Below are 16,580 nucleotides of genomic sequence, written 5' to 3'. Positions count from 1 at the left end.
CATTTTACTCCCACCCGCATGACAGATATAGTAGGATAGACTACCTCTTTGTATCCAGTAGAATGGTTTCACAGATCTCCCACTCGGGCATCCACGATATTTCGTGGTCAGATCATGCGCCGATAGAGATGCGGTGCTCCGATTTTATTCTGGACAGACCAGGAACGAACTGGAAACTTAACGAAGTTTTACTAAAAATCCCCGAAATTGCACAAAATGTGGGGGATAGAATCAGGGAATATTTTCAGGAGAACATGGGAAGTGTGACCTCGCAGGCTACCCTATGGGAAGCCCATAAGGCAACTCTGAGAGGAGAGCTCATAAGGATTGCAAGCAGGCGAAAGAGGGAGAAGGACAAAAAAATCAATCAGTTACAGAAGGAATTGGCAGTCCTCTCAGCTCGACATAAAAATAACAAAGATGCAATGACCCTTAAGGTGTTGCTAGACACCAAAACCAAACGTAATATCTTGTTGACCTCGCGTGCTGAAAAGGAGCTGACATGATCTAAGCGGAAATTTTTTGAGAAAGCAAACAGGCCAGATACCCTACTTGCCAACAAATTACGAGACAAAAACCACGTCTCCCAAATTCAGATAATTCGAACAGAGCAGGGGGATCTGACCTCTGACCCCAAAAAAATAGTTAATGAATTTAAAACGTATTATGAAACCCTATACGATGGGGCGAAGGTGGCACACATGCCAACCACAAAAGCACGACTAAAGACGTTCTTAACAGAGGCTCAATTGCCTAAAGTGACCAGAGAGGAGAGGGATGCACTACAGGCAGACTTTACTATCGAGGAACTCCTAGAGGTAATGAAGTCATTAAAAGCAGCCAAGGCCCCAGGCCCAGATGGCTTTTCCAATCTCTATTATAAGAAATGTCGCAAAATATTAGCTCCTCATCTACTAAAACTGTGTAATTCTTTCCTGGATGGTGCCCCCATCCCGAGCTCGATGCTCCAGGCGTCTATCTCAGTAATCCACAAACAAGGAAAAGACCCAGCGGACTGTAAAAGCTATAGACCCATCTCTTTAATAAACTCGGATACAAAAATCTTTTCCAAACTTTTAGCTAACCGCCTTAACCAGGTGTTGTCCAAGTTGGTCAATCCTGATCAAGTAGGGTTCATATGTGGTCGACAAGCAGCTGATAACACCAGACGGATTATAGATTTGATTGATTTGGCACAAAAAAAACATATCCCGTCTTTGGTGCTCAGTCTAGATGCAGAAAAACCGTTCGACAGAATTGATTGGCCCTACTTGAGGGAGACGCTGGGAGCGTTCGGCTTGGGTGGGAGAATGATAGAGGCAATTCTCGCTCTGTATCGGGGACCGACGGCGAGGGTCAGACACCAGGGCTTCCCCTCGGATGAATTCCTGATTAAGAGCGGCACCAGGCAAGGCTGTCCTCTGTCACCCCTTCTCTTTGCGCTATGCATCGAACCCCTAGCGGCGCACATACGCCTCAGCCTGAATATAGCAGGAATCCAAATTAGTGACCAGCCACATAAGGTGGCCCTGTACGCTGATGACGTGATACTCACGTTATCACAGCCCCTCACCTCTCTGCCGAACGTCTTTCAATTACTAGGGGAATTTAATGCGATATCTGGGTTCAAAATTAACCAGGCAAAATCAGAAGCCCTAAATATCAACTTACCTAAGGCCACCGAGAAACTGATTACGGTGAACTTTGAATTCAAATGGCAAACCTCCTCCATAAAATATTTAGGGATAAATATCACGAAGCAATCAGGCACCCTTTATAAGGCGAGTTACCCCAGACTAATACGGACATTGAAGGAAGATCTGTGGAAATGGGCAGGGTACAACATATCCTGGATTGGCAGGATTCAGTCTCTAAAAATGAATCTCCTTCCCAGAATTCTGTACCTATTTCAGACTCTTCCGGTCCCTATAATCAGGGAAGAGATCCTTCGGTTACAGTCAGCAATGGTGAAGTTTGTCTGGGGTAATAAAACCCCCCGCATCAAAACTAGCACACTAATTCGGCCCACAACAAGAGGAGGATTAGCGGTACCTTGCCTGTTATCATACTTCAGAGCGGCCCAATTGACCCAAATTATCCAGTGGCACACCCACCCTAGTCGGAGGCGATGGGTGGAACTGGAGGCGGCCTGCTGTGCCCCGGTGGCATTGTAGGACCTGATCTGGCTCCCAAATAAGGTCAGCAAGTACTTCAAACACCCGCTACCCGCGATTGTCAGCTCTTTGGCAGTATGGGACAAAAGCAAATATAAACACGTCTTAATGAGACAACACTCCTTGATGACCCCAATTTTGGGAAACCCTGATTTCGCTCCGGGCCTGCAGAAGAAAGATTTTATTATATGGACACAGAAGGGCTACACTCGCCTTTTACACCTGGAGGGTAGAATATCTATCAAACCGTTTGAGCAAATTAAGTCTGAAAAATCAGTTCCAAATTCAGAATTCTTTAGATACCTCCAGCTAAGAGCTTTCTATGATAAATTTCCCATTCGAGCTCAACGCACTAATTTTGAACAGCTCTGTTCTACTGGAACAGGAACCAAGGGACTTATCTCTACGATGTACAAAGCGGTAGTCTGTCCGACTCCTGACGCCGACGTGACATTAAAATATAAGAATAGATGGGAAAGTGATCTAGGGGACACACTAGAGGACGAGGACTGGGACTATATTGTCTTGGCGGCAGCTAAGAGCTCAATCTGCACGACATTGAAGGAGAACGCGTATAAGGTCCTGATGAGGTGGTATTTGACCCCATTACGATTATCAAAGTTTGTCAGGGGCTACCCTCCATTGTGCCCTAAACAATGTGGGGAGCAGGCAGACTTGCTGCACATGCTGTGGGGTTGCACCAAGATACTCCCAATCTGGGAAGATATCAGAAATTGGCTCCAGAGAATTCTCGATTGCGCGATCCCTTTAGACCCCTGGTTGTTTCTGCTGGCCAGACGCACCCCGGGGTTAAACAGGTCAGAGCACAAATTAATTGCACATTTTGCAACTGCCCTGAGGTGCGAAATCGCAGCATTGTGGAAGCAGCCCGAACTACCAAATATCCCAAAAATCAGAAATAGAATTTGGCATGTTTGCCGGATGGAACAGTTAACAAGTCTGGTCAACGACACCGGCACAAACTTTCTAAAAGTCTGGGCTCCATGGTTAGCCCTGAACGATATCCCAGGGGTCAATGCCTCCAATATACTGCTTTAATAGCTCTAGACGTGTTCTCCTTGGATGAGTGTGGCTGACGGAGAGACATAGAATACAGACAGCAGAGTGGGACAACTAAGTTCGGTAGCAGAGTGAGCGAGCCGGGTTAAGTGTACACATCCGCGGACGTACGCAAACATTAAGATAGAAGCTAGCCCGAGATCTGACGGACCTGAAGTCGCCAAACAAAGCCCAGAGGATTCGGAGCCTTTCTGGGGCAGCAATCTCCAAAACGAGCCTAGATGATTCGGAGCCTTTCGGTGGCAGCCTCACCCCCCCTCCCCTTCCCCCCCCCCCCCCCCCCCCCCCCACTTCTTCCCTGATGTTTCTGGTTGTGAGTGGTTGGTCTGTGAGTACCCCCGGTATGTCTTTTGTGAATCCAAATACAAAATGAGTTGACATGTGTACTGTTGGATACGACAATGGGTTGGTAGATTATGTGATGATTGTACCATAAACTCAATAAAAACTTTTTTGGTTGAAAAAAACAGTGAAAAAGACAAAGAAGTTTCACTTAAAATGCGCGTGATCAGCATACACACAACTTTTTTTACACTGTTCAAAGCTTCTGAATCGTCTTTAGGGTCCACGTGTCACATCCGTACGTGAGCACAGGCTGGATACACGTGTCACATCCGTACGTGAGCATGGGCTGGATACACGTGTCACATCCGTACAGGAGCACGGGCTGGATACACGTGTCACATCCGTACGTGAGCACGGGCTGGATACACGTGTCACATCCATACGTGAGCACAGGCTGGATACACGTGTCCCATCCGTACGTGAGCACGGGCTGGATACACGTGTCACATCCGTACGTGAGCACGGGCTGGATACACGTGTCACATCCGTACGTGAGCACAGGCTGGATACACATGTCCCATCCGTACATGAGCACGGGCTGGATACACGTCACATCCGTACGTGAGCACAGGCTGGATACACGTGTCACATTCATACGTGAGCACAGGCTGGATACACGTGTCACATCCATATGTGAGCACAGGCTGGATACACGTGTCATATCCATACGTGAGCACAGGCTGGATATACGTGTCATATCCGTACGTGAGCACAGGCTGGATACACGTGTCATATCCGTATGTGAGCACGGGCTGGAAACACGTGTCCCATCCACCCGTGAGCACGGGCTGGATACACGTGTCATATCCATACGTGAGCACAGGCTGGATACACGTGTCACATCCATACGTGAGCACAGGCTGGATACACGTGTCACATCCGTACGTGAGCATGGGCTGGAAACACGTGTCCCATCCGTACGTGAGCACAGGCTGGATACACGTGTCACATCCGTACGTGAGCACAGGCTGGATACACGTGTCACATCCGTACGTGAGCACAAGCTGGATACACGTGTCACATCCGTACATGAGCACGGGCTGGATACACGTGTCACATCCGTACATGAGCACGGGCTGGAAACACGTGTCACATCAGTACGTGAGCACAGGCTGGATACACGTGTCACATCCGTACGTGAGCACAGGCTGGATACACGTGTCATATCCGTACGTGAGCACGGGTTGGAAACACGTGTCCCATCCATACATGAGCACAGGCTGGATACACGTGTCATATCCATACGTGAGCACAGGCTGGATATACGTGTCATATCCGTACGTGAGCACAGGCTGGATACACGTGTCATATCCGTACGTGAGCACGGGCTGGAAACACGTGTCCCATCCATACGTGAGCACAGGCTGGATACACGTGTCATATCCATACGTGAGCACAGGCTGGACACACGTGTCACATCCGTACGTGAGCACAGGCTGGATACACGTGTCCAATCTGTACGTGAGCACAGGCTGGACATACGTGTCACATCCGTACGGGAGCACTGGCTGGATACACGTGTCACATCCGTACGTGAGCACGGGCTGGATACACGTGTCACATCCGTACGTGAGCACGGGCTGGATACACGTGTCACATCCGTACGTGAGCACGGGCTGGAAACACGTGTCCCATCCGTACGTGAGCACGGGCTGGATACACGTGTCCCATCCGTACGTGAGCACGGGCTGGAAACACGTGTCCCATCCGTACGTGAGCACGGGCTGGAAACACGTGTCCCATCCGTACGTGAGCACGGGCTGGACACACGTGTCACATCCGTACGGGAGCACTGGCTGGATACACGTGTCACATCCGTACGGGAGCACGGGCTGGATACACGTGTCACATCCGTACGTGAGCACAGGCTGGATACACGTGTCACATCCGTACGGGAGCACGGGCTGGATACACGTGTCACATCCGTACGGGAGCACAGGCTGGATACACGTGTCACATCCGTACGTGAACACGGGCTGGATACACGTGTCACATCCGTACGTGAGCACGGGCTGGAAACACGTGTCCCATCCGTACGTGAGCACGGGCTGGACACACGTGTCACATCCGTACGTGAGCACTGGCTGGATACACGTGTCACATCCGTACGGGAGCACGGGCTGGATACACGTCACATCCGTACGTGAGCACGGGCTGTATACACGTGTCACATCCGTACGTGAGCACGGGCTGGATACACGTGTCACATCCGTACGTGAGCACGGGCTGGATACACGTGTCACATCCGTACGGGAGCACGGGCTGGATACACGTGTCACATCCGTACATGAGCACGGGCTGGATACACGTGTCACATCCGTACGTGAGCACAGGCTGGATACACGTGTCACATCCGTACGTGAGCACAGGCTGGATACACGTGTTACATCCATACGTGAGCACGGGCTGGAAACACGTGTCCCATCCGTACGTGAGCACGGGCTGGAAACACGTGTCCCATCCGTACGTGAGCACGGGCTGGATACACGTGTCCCATCCGTACGTGAGCACGGGCTGGAAACACGTGTCCCATCCGTACGTGAGCACAGGCTGGATACACGTGTCACATCCGTACGGGAGCACGGGCTGGATACACGTGTCACATCCGTACGGGAGCATTGGCTGGATACACGTGTCACATCCATACGTGAGCACAGGCTGGATACACATGTCACATCCGTACGGGAGCACGGGCTGGATACACGTGTCACATCCGTACGTGAGCACAGGCTGGATACACATGTCACATCCGTACGGGAGCACGGGCTGGATACACGTGTCACATCCATACGTGAGTACAGGCTGGATACACGTGTCACATCCGTACGTGAGCACAGGCTGGATACACGTGTCACATCCGTACGTGAGCACGGGCTGGATACACGTGTCACATTCATATGTGAGCACAGGCTGGATACACGTGTCACATTCGTATGTGAGCACAGGCTGGATACACGTGTCACATCCATACGTGAGCACAGGCTGGATACACGTGTCACATCCGTACGTGAGCACGGGCTGGATACATGTGTCACATCCGTACGGGAGCACGGGCTGGATACACGTGTCACATTCGTATGTGAGCACAGGCTGGATACACGTGTCACATTCGTATGTGAGCACAGGCTGGATACACGTGTCACATCCATACGTGAGCACAGGCTGGATACACGTGTCACATCCGTACGTGAGCACGGGCTGGATACACGTGTCACATCCATACGTGAGCACAGGCTGGATACACGTGTCACATCCGTACGTGAGCACAGGCTGGATACACGTGTCACATCCGTACGTGAGCATGGGCTAGATACACGTGTCACATTCGTATGTGAGCACAGGCTGGATACACGTGTCACATTCGTATGTGAGCACAGGCTGGATACACGTGTCACATCCATACGTGAGCACAGGCTGGATACACGTGTCACATCCGTACGTGAGCACGGGCTGGATACATGTGTCACATCCGTACGGGAGCACGGGCTGGATACACGTGTCACATTCGTATGTGAGCACAGGCTGGATACACGTGTCACATTCGTATGTGAGCACAGGCTGGATACACGTGTCACATCCATACGTGAGCACAGGCTGGATACACGTGTCACATCCGTACGTGAGCACGGGCTGGATACACGTGTCACATCCGTACGTGAGCACAGGGTGGATACACTTGTCACATCTGTACGGGAGCACGGGCTGGATACACGTGTCACATTCATATGTGAGCACGGGCTGGATACACGTGTCACATCCGTACGTGAGCACAGGCTGGATACACATGTCACATCCGTACGGGAGCACAGGCTGGATACACATGTCCCATCCATACGTGAGCACAGGCTGGATACACGTGTCACATCCGTACGTGAGCACAGGCTGGATACACGTGTCACATCCGTACGTGAGCACAGGGTGGATACACTTGTCACATCTGTACGGGAGCACGGGCTGGATACACGTGTCACATCCGTACGTGAGCACAGGCTGGATACACGTGTTACATCCGTACGTGAGCACAGGCTGGATACACATGTCACATCCGTACGTGAGCACGGGCTGGATACACGTGTCACATCCGTACGTGAGCACAGGCTGGATACACGTGTCACATCCGTACGTGAGCACAGGCTGGATACACGTGTCACATCCGTACGTGAGCACGGGCTGGATACACGTGTCACATTCGTATGTGAGCACAGGCTGGATACACGTGTCACATTCGTATGTGAGCACAGGCTGGATACACGTGTCACATCCATACGTGAGCACAGGCTGGATACACGTGTCACATCCGTACGTGAGCACGGGTTGGATACACGTGTCACATCCGTACGGGAGCACAGGCTGGATACACGTGTCACATCCGTACGTGAGCACAGGCTGGATACACGTGTCACATCGGTACGTGAGCACAGGCTGGATACACGTGTCACATCCGTACGTGAGCACGGGCTGGATACACGTGTCACATTCGTATGTGAGCACAGGCTGGATACACGTGTCACATTCGTATGTGAGCACAGGCTGGATACACGTGTCACATCCATACGTGAGCACAGGCTGGATACACGTGTCACATCCGTACGTGAGCACGGGCTGGATACACGTGTCACATCCGTACAGGAGCACGGGCTGGATACACGTGTCACATTCGTATGTGAGCACAGGCTGGATACACGTGTCACATTCGTATGTGAGCACAGGCTGGATACACGTGTCACATCCATACGTGAGCACAGGCTGGATACACGTGTCACATCCGTACGTGAGCACGGGCTGGATACACGTGTCACATCCGTACGTGAGCACAGGGTGGATACACTTGTCACATCTGTACGGGAGCACGGGCTGGATACACGTGTCCCATTCATATGTGAGCACGGGCTGGATACACGTGTCACATCCGTACGTGAGCACAGGCTGGATACACGTGTCACATCCGTACGGGAGCACAGGCTGGATACACATGTCCCATCCATACGTGAGCACAGGCTGGATACACGTGTCACATCCGTACGTGAGCACAGGCTGGATACACGTGTCACATCCGTACGTGAGCACGGGCTGGATACACGTGTCACATCTGTACGGGAGCACGGGCTGGATACACGTGTTACATCCGTACGTGAGCACAGGCTGGATACACGTGTCACATCCGTACGTGAGCACGGGCTGGATACACGTGTCACATCCGTACGTGAGCACAGGCTGGATACACGTGTTACATCCGTACGTGAGCACGGGCTGGATACACGTGTCACATTCGTATGGGAGCACGGGCTGGATACACGTGTCCCATCCGTACGTGAGCACGGGCTGGATACACGTGTCACATCCGTACGTGAGCACGGGCTGGATACACGTGTCACATCCGTACGTGAGCACGGGCTGGATACACATGTCACATCCGTACGTGAGCACGGGCTGGATACACGTGTCACATCCGTACGTGAGCACAGGCTGGATACACGTGTCATATCCGTACGTGAGCACTGGCTGGATACACGTGTCACATCCGTACGTGAGCACGGGCTGGATACACATGTCATATCCGTACGTGAGCACTGGCTGGATACACGTGTCACATCCGTACGGGAGCACAGGCTGGATACACATGTCCCATCCATACGTGAGCACAGGCTGGATACATGTGTCACATCCGTACGTGAGCACAGGCTGGATACACGTGTCACATCCGTACGTGAGCACGGGCTGGATACACGTGTCACATCTGTACGGGAGCACAGGCTGGATACACGTGTTACATCCGTACGTGAGCACAGGCTGGAGACACGTGTCACATCCGTACGTGAGCACTGGCTGGATACACGTGTCACATCCGTACGTCAGCACAGGCTGGATACACGTGTCACATCCGTACGTGAGCACGGGCTGGATACACGTGTCACATTCGTATGGGAGCACGGGCTGGATACACGTGTCCCATCCGTACGTGAGCACGGGCTGGATACACGTGTCACATCCGTACGTGAGCACGGGCTGGATACACGTGTCACATCCGTACGTGAGCACGGGCTGGATACACGTGTCACATCCGTACGTGAGCACAGGCTGGATACACGTGTCATATCCGTACGTGAGCACTGGCTGGATACACGTGTCACATCCGTACGTGAGCACGGGCTGGATACACATGTCATATCCGTACGTGAGCACGGGCTGGATACACGTGTCATATTCGTATGTGAGCACGGGCTGGATACACGTCACATCCGTACGTGAGCACGGGCTGGATACACGTCACATCCGTACGTGAGCACGGGCTGGATACACGTGTCACATCCGTACGTGAGCACGGGCTGGATACACGTCATATCCGTACGTGAGCACGGGCTGGATACACGTGTCACATCTGTACGTGACCACGGGCTGGATACACGTGTCACATCCGTACGGGAGCACGGGCTGGATACACGTGTCACATCCGTACGTGAGCACAGGGTGGATACACGTGTCACATCTGTACGTGAGCACAGGGTGGATACACGTGTCCCATCCGTACGTGAGCACGGGCTGGATACACATGTCATATACGTACGTGAGCACTGGCTGGATACACGTGTCACATCCGTACGTGAGCACGGGCTGGATACACGTCACATCCGTACGTGAGCACGGGCTGGATACACGTGTCACATCTGTACGTGAGCACGGGCTGGATACACGTGTCACATCCGTACGGGAGCACGGGCTGGATACACGTGTCCCATCTGTACGTGAGCACAGGCTGGATACACGTGTCCCATCCATACGTGAGCACAGGCTGGATACACGTGTCACATCCGTACGTGAGCACAGGGTGGATACACGTGTCACATCCGTACGTGAGCACAGGGTGGATACACTTGTCACATCTGTACGGGAGCACGGGCTGGATACACGTGTCACATTCATATGTGAGCACGGGCTGGATACACGTGTCACATCCGTACGTGAGCACAGGCTGGATACACGTGTCACATCCGTACGGGAGCACAGGCTGGATACACGTGTCACATCCGTACGGGAGCACGGGCTGGATACACGTGTCACATCCGTACGGGAGCACGGGCTGGATACACGTGTCACATCCGTACGGGAGCACGGGCTGTATACACGTGTCACATCCGTACGTGAGCACGGGCTGGATACACGTGTCACATCCGTACGTGAGCACGGGCTGGATACACGTGTCACATCCGTACGGGAGCACGGGCTGGATACACGTGTCACATCCGTACGGGAGCACGGGCTGTATACACGTGTCACATCCGTACGTGAGCACGGGCTGCATACACGTGTCACATTCGTATGTGAGCACAGGCTGGATACACGTGTCACATTCGTATGTGAGCACAGGCTGGATACACGTGTCACATCCATACGTGAGCACAGGCTGGATACACGTGTCACATCCGTACGTGAGCACGGGCTGGATACACGTGTCACATCCGTACGGGAGCACGGGCTGGATACACGTGTCACATTCGTATGTGAGCACAGGCTGGATACACGTGTCACATTCGTATGTGAGCACAGGCTGGATACACGTGTCACATCCATACGTGAGCACAGGCTGGATACACGTGTCACATCCGTACGTGAGCACGGGCTGGATACACGTGTCACATCCGTACGTGAGCACAGGCTGGATACACGTGTCACATCCGTACGTGAGCACAGGCTGGATACACGTGTCACATCCGTACGTGAGCACAGGCTGGATACACGTGTCACATCCGTACGTGAGCACAGGCTGGATACACGTGTCACATCCGTACGGGAGCACGGGCTGGATACACGTGTCACATCCATACGTGAGCACAGGCTGGATACACATGTCACATCCGTACGTGAGCACGGGCTGGATACACGTGTCACATCCGTACGTGAGCACAGGCTGGATACACGTGTCACATCCGTACGTGAGCACAGGCTGGATACACGTGTCACATCCGTACGTGAGCACGGGCTGGATACACGTGTCCCATCTGTACGTGAGCACAGGCTGGATACACGTGTCCCATCCATACGTGAGCACAGGCTGGATACACGTGTCACATCCATACGTGAGCACAGGGTGGATACACGTGTCACATCCGTACGTGAGCACAGGGTGGATACACTTGTCACATCTGTACGGGAGCACGGGCTGGATACACGTGTCACATTCATATGTGAGCACGGGCTGGATACACGTGTCACATCCGTACGTGAGCACAGGCTGGATACACGTGTCACATCCGTACGGGAGCACAGGCTGGATACACGTGTCACATCCGTACGGGAGCACGGGCTGGATACACGTGTCACATCCGTACGGGAGCACGGGCTGTATACACGTGTCACATCCGTACGTGAGCACGGGCTGGATACACGTGTCACATCCGTACGTGAGCACGGGCTGGATACACGTGTCACATCCGTACGGGAGCACGGGCTGGATACACGTGTCACATCCGTACGGGAGCACGGGCTGTATACACGTGTCACATCCGTACGTGAGCACGGGCTGGATACACGTGTCACATTCGTATGTGAGCACAGGCTGGATACACGTGTCACATTCGTATGTGAGCACATGCTGGATACACGTGTCACATCCATACGTGAGCACAGGCTGGATACACGTGTCACATCCGTACGTGAGCACGGGCTGGATACACGTGTCACATCCGTACGGGAGCACGGGCTGGATACACGTGTCACATTCGTATGTGAGCACAGGCTGGATACACGTGTCACATTCGTATGTGAGCACAGGCTGGATACACGTGTCACATCCATACGTGAGCACAGGCTGGATACACGTGTCACATCCGTACGTGAGCACGGGCTGGATACACGTGTCACATCCGTACGTGAGCACAGGCTGGATACACGTGTCACATCCGTACTTGAGCACAGGCTGGATACACGTGTCACATCCGCACGTGAGCACAGGCTGGATACACATGTCACATCCGTACGGGAGCACGGGCTGGATACACGTGTCACATCCATACGTGAGCACAGGCTGGATACACATGTCACATCCGTACGTGAGCACGGGCTGGATACACGTGTCACATCCGTACGTGAGCACAGGCTGGATACACGTGTCACATCCGTACGTGAGCACGGGCTGGATACACGTGTCACATTCGTATGTGAGCACAGGCTGGATACACGTGTCACATTCGTATGTGAGCACAGGCTGGATACACGTGTCACATCCATACGTGAGCACAGGCTGGATACACGTGTCACATCCGTACGTGAGCACGGGCTGGATTCACGTGTCACATCCGTACGGGAGCACGGGCTGGATACACGTGTCACATTCGTATGTGAGCACAGGCTGGATACACGTGTCACATCCGTACGTGAGCACGGGCTGGATACACATGTCATATCCGTACGTGAGCACGGGCTGGATACACGTGTCATATTCGTATGTGAGCACGGGCTGGATACACGTGTCACATTCGTATGTGAGCACAGGCTGGATACACGTGTCACATCCATACGTGAGCACAGGCTGGATACACGTGTCACATCCGTACGTGAGCACGGGCTGGATTCACGTGTCACATCCGTACGGGAGCACGGGCTGGATACACGTGTCACATTCGTATGTGAGCACAGGCTGGATACACGTGTCACATCCGTACGTGAGCACGGGCTGGATACACATGTCATATCCGTACGTGAGCACGGGCTGGATACACGTGTCATATTCGTATGTGAGCACGGGCTGGATACACGTCACATCCGTACGTGAGCACGGGCTGGATACACGTCACATCCGTACGTGAGCACGGGCTGGATACACGTGTCACATCCGTACGTGAGCACGGGCTGGATACACGTCACATCCGTACGTGAGCACGGGCTGGATACACGTGTCACATCTGTACGTGAGCACGGGCTGGATACACGTGTCACATCCGTACGGGAGCACGGGCTGGATACACGTGTCACATCCGTACGTGAGCACAGGGTGGATACACGTGTCACATCTGTACGTGAGCACAGGGTGGATACACGTGTCCCATCCGTACGTGAGCACGGGCTGGATACACATGTCATATCCGTACGTGAGCACTGGCTGGATACACGTGTCACATCCGTACGTGAGCACGGGCTGGATACACGTCACATCCGTACGTGAGCACGGGCTGGATACACGTGTCACATCTGTACGTGAGCACGGGCTGGATACACGTGTCCCATCTGTACGTGAGCACAGGCTGGATACACGTGTCCCATCCATACGTGAGCACAGGCTGGATACACGTGTCACATCCGTACGTGAGCACAGGGTGGATACACGTGTCACATCCGTACGTGAGCACAGGGTGGATACACTTGTCACATCTGTACGGGAGCACGGGCTGGATACACGTGTCACATTCATATGTGAGCACGGGCTGGATACACGTGTCACATCCGTACGTGAGCACAGGCTGGATACACGTGTCACATCCGTACGGGAGCACAGGCTGGATACACGTGTCACATCCGTACGGGAGCACGGGCTGGATACACGTGTCACATCCGTACGGGAGCACGGGCTGTATACACGTGTCACATCCGTACGTGAGCACGGGCTGGATACACGTGTCACATCCGTACGTGAGCACGGGCTGGATACACGTGTCACATCCGTACGGGAGCACGGGCTGTATACACGTGTCACATCCGTACGTGAGCACGGGCTGGATACACGTGTCACATTCGTACGTGAGCACAGGCTGGATACACGTGTCACATTCGTATGTGAGCACAGGCTGGATACACGTGTCACATCCATACGTGAGCACAGGCTGGATACACGTGTCACATCCGTACGTGAGCACGGGCTGGATACACGTGTCACATCCGTACGGGAGCACGGGCTGGATACACGTGTCACATTCGTATGTGAGCACAGGCTGGATACACGTGTCACATTCGTATGTGAGCACAGGCTGGATACACGTGTCACATCCATACGTGAGCACAGGCTGGATACACGTGTCACATCCGTACGTGAGCACGGGCTGGATACACGTGTCACATCCGTACGTGAGCACAGGCTGGATACACGTGTCACATCCGTACGTGAGCACGGGCTGGATACACGTGTCACATCCGTACGTGAGCACAGGCTGGATACACGTGTCACATCCGTACGTGAGCACAGGCTGGATACACGTGTCACATCCGTACGTGAGCACAGGCTGGATACACATGTCACATCCGTACGGGAGCACGGGCTGGATACACGTGTCACATCCATACGTGAGCACAGGCTGGATACACGTGTCACATCCGTACGTGAGCACGGGCTGGATACACGTGTCACATCCGTACGTGAGCACGGGCTGGATACACGTGTCACATCCGTACGTGAGCACAGGCTGGATACACGTGTCACATCCGTACGTGAGCACGGGCTGGATACACGTGTCCCATCTGTACGTGAGCACAGGCTGGATACACGTGTCCCATCCATACGTGAGCACAGGCTGGATACACGTGTCACATCCGTACGTGAGCACAGGGTGGATACACGTGTCACATCCGTACGTGAGCACAGGGTGGATACACTTGTCACATCTGTACGGGAGCACGGGCTGGATACACGTGTCACATTCATATGTGAGCACGGGCTGGATACACGTGTCACATCCGTACGTGAGCACAGGCTGGATACACGTGTCACATCCGTACGGGAGCACAGGCTGGATACACGTGTCACATCCGTATGGGAGCACGGGCTGGATACACGTGTCACATCCGTACGGGAGCACGGGCTGTATACACGTGTCACATCCGTACGTGAGCACGGGCTGGATACACGTGTCACATCCGTACGTGAGCACGGGCTGGATACACGTGTCACATCCGTACGGGAGCACGGGCTGGATACACGTGTCACATCCGTATGGGAGCACGGGCTGTATACACGTGTCACATCCGTACGTGAGCACGGGCTGGATACACGTGTCACATTCGTATGTGAGCACAGGCTGGATACACGTGTCACATTCGTATGTGAGCACAGGCTGGATACACGTGTCACATCCATACGTGAGCACAGGCTGGATACACGTGTCACATCCGTACGTGAGCACGGGCTGGATACACGTGTCACATCCGTACGGGAGCACGGGCTGGATACACGTGTCACATTCGTATGTGAGCACAGGCTGGATACACGTGTCACATTCGTATGTGAGCACAGGCTGGATACACGTGTCACATCCATACGTGAGCACAGGCTGGATACACGTGTCACATCCGTACGTGAGCACGGGCTGGATACACGTGTCACATCCGTACGTGAGCACAGGCTGGATACACGTGTCACATCCGTACGTGAGCACAGGCTGGATACACGTGTCACATCCGTACGTGAGCACAGGCTGGATACACATGTCACATCCGTACGGGAGCACGGGCTGGATACACGTGTCACATCCATACGTGAGCACAGGCTGGATACACATGTCACATCCGTACGTGAGCACGGGCTGGATACACGTGTCACATCCGTACGTGAGCACAGGCTGGATACACGTGTCACATCCGTACGTGAGCACAGGCTGGATACACGTGTCACATCCGTACGTGAGCACGGGCTGGATACACGTGTCACATTCGTATGTGAGCACAGGCTGGATACACGTGTCACATTCGTATGTGAGCACAGGCTGGATACACGTGTCACATCCATACGTGAGCACAGGCTGGATACACGTGTCACATCCGTACGTGAGCACGGGCTGGATTCACGTGTCACATCCGTACGGGAGCACGGGCTGGATACACGTGTCACATTCGTATGTGAGCACAGGCTGGATACACGTGTCACATTCGTATGTGAGCACAGGCTGGATACACGTGTCACATCCATACGTGAGCACAGGCTGGATACACGTGTCACATCCGTACGTGAGCACGGGCTGGATACACGTGTCACATCCGTACGGGAGCACGGGCTGGATA

Source organism: Ascaphus truei, unplaced genomic scaffold (genome assembly GCF_040206685.1).
Source record: "Ascaphus truei isolate aAscTru1 unplaced genomic scaffold, aAscTru1.hap1 HAP1_SCAFFOLD_541, whole genome shotgun sequence".
Classification (NCBI taxonomy): Eukaryota; Metazoa; Chordata; class Amphibia; order Anura; family Ascaphidae; genus Ascaphus; species Ascaphus truei.
The sequence above is the reverse complement of the archived record's forward strand: the minus strand, read 5'-3'. Positions refer to the sequence as shown.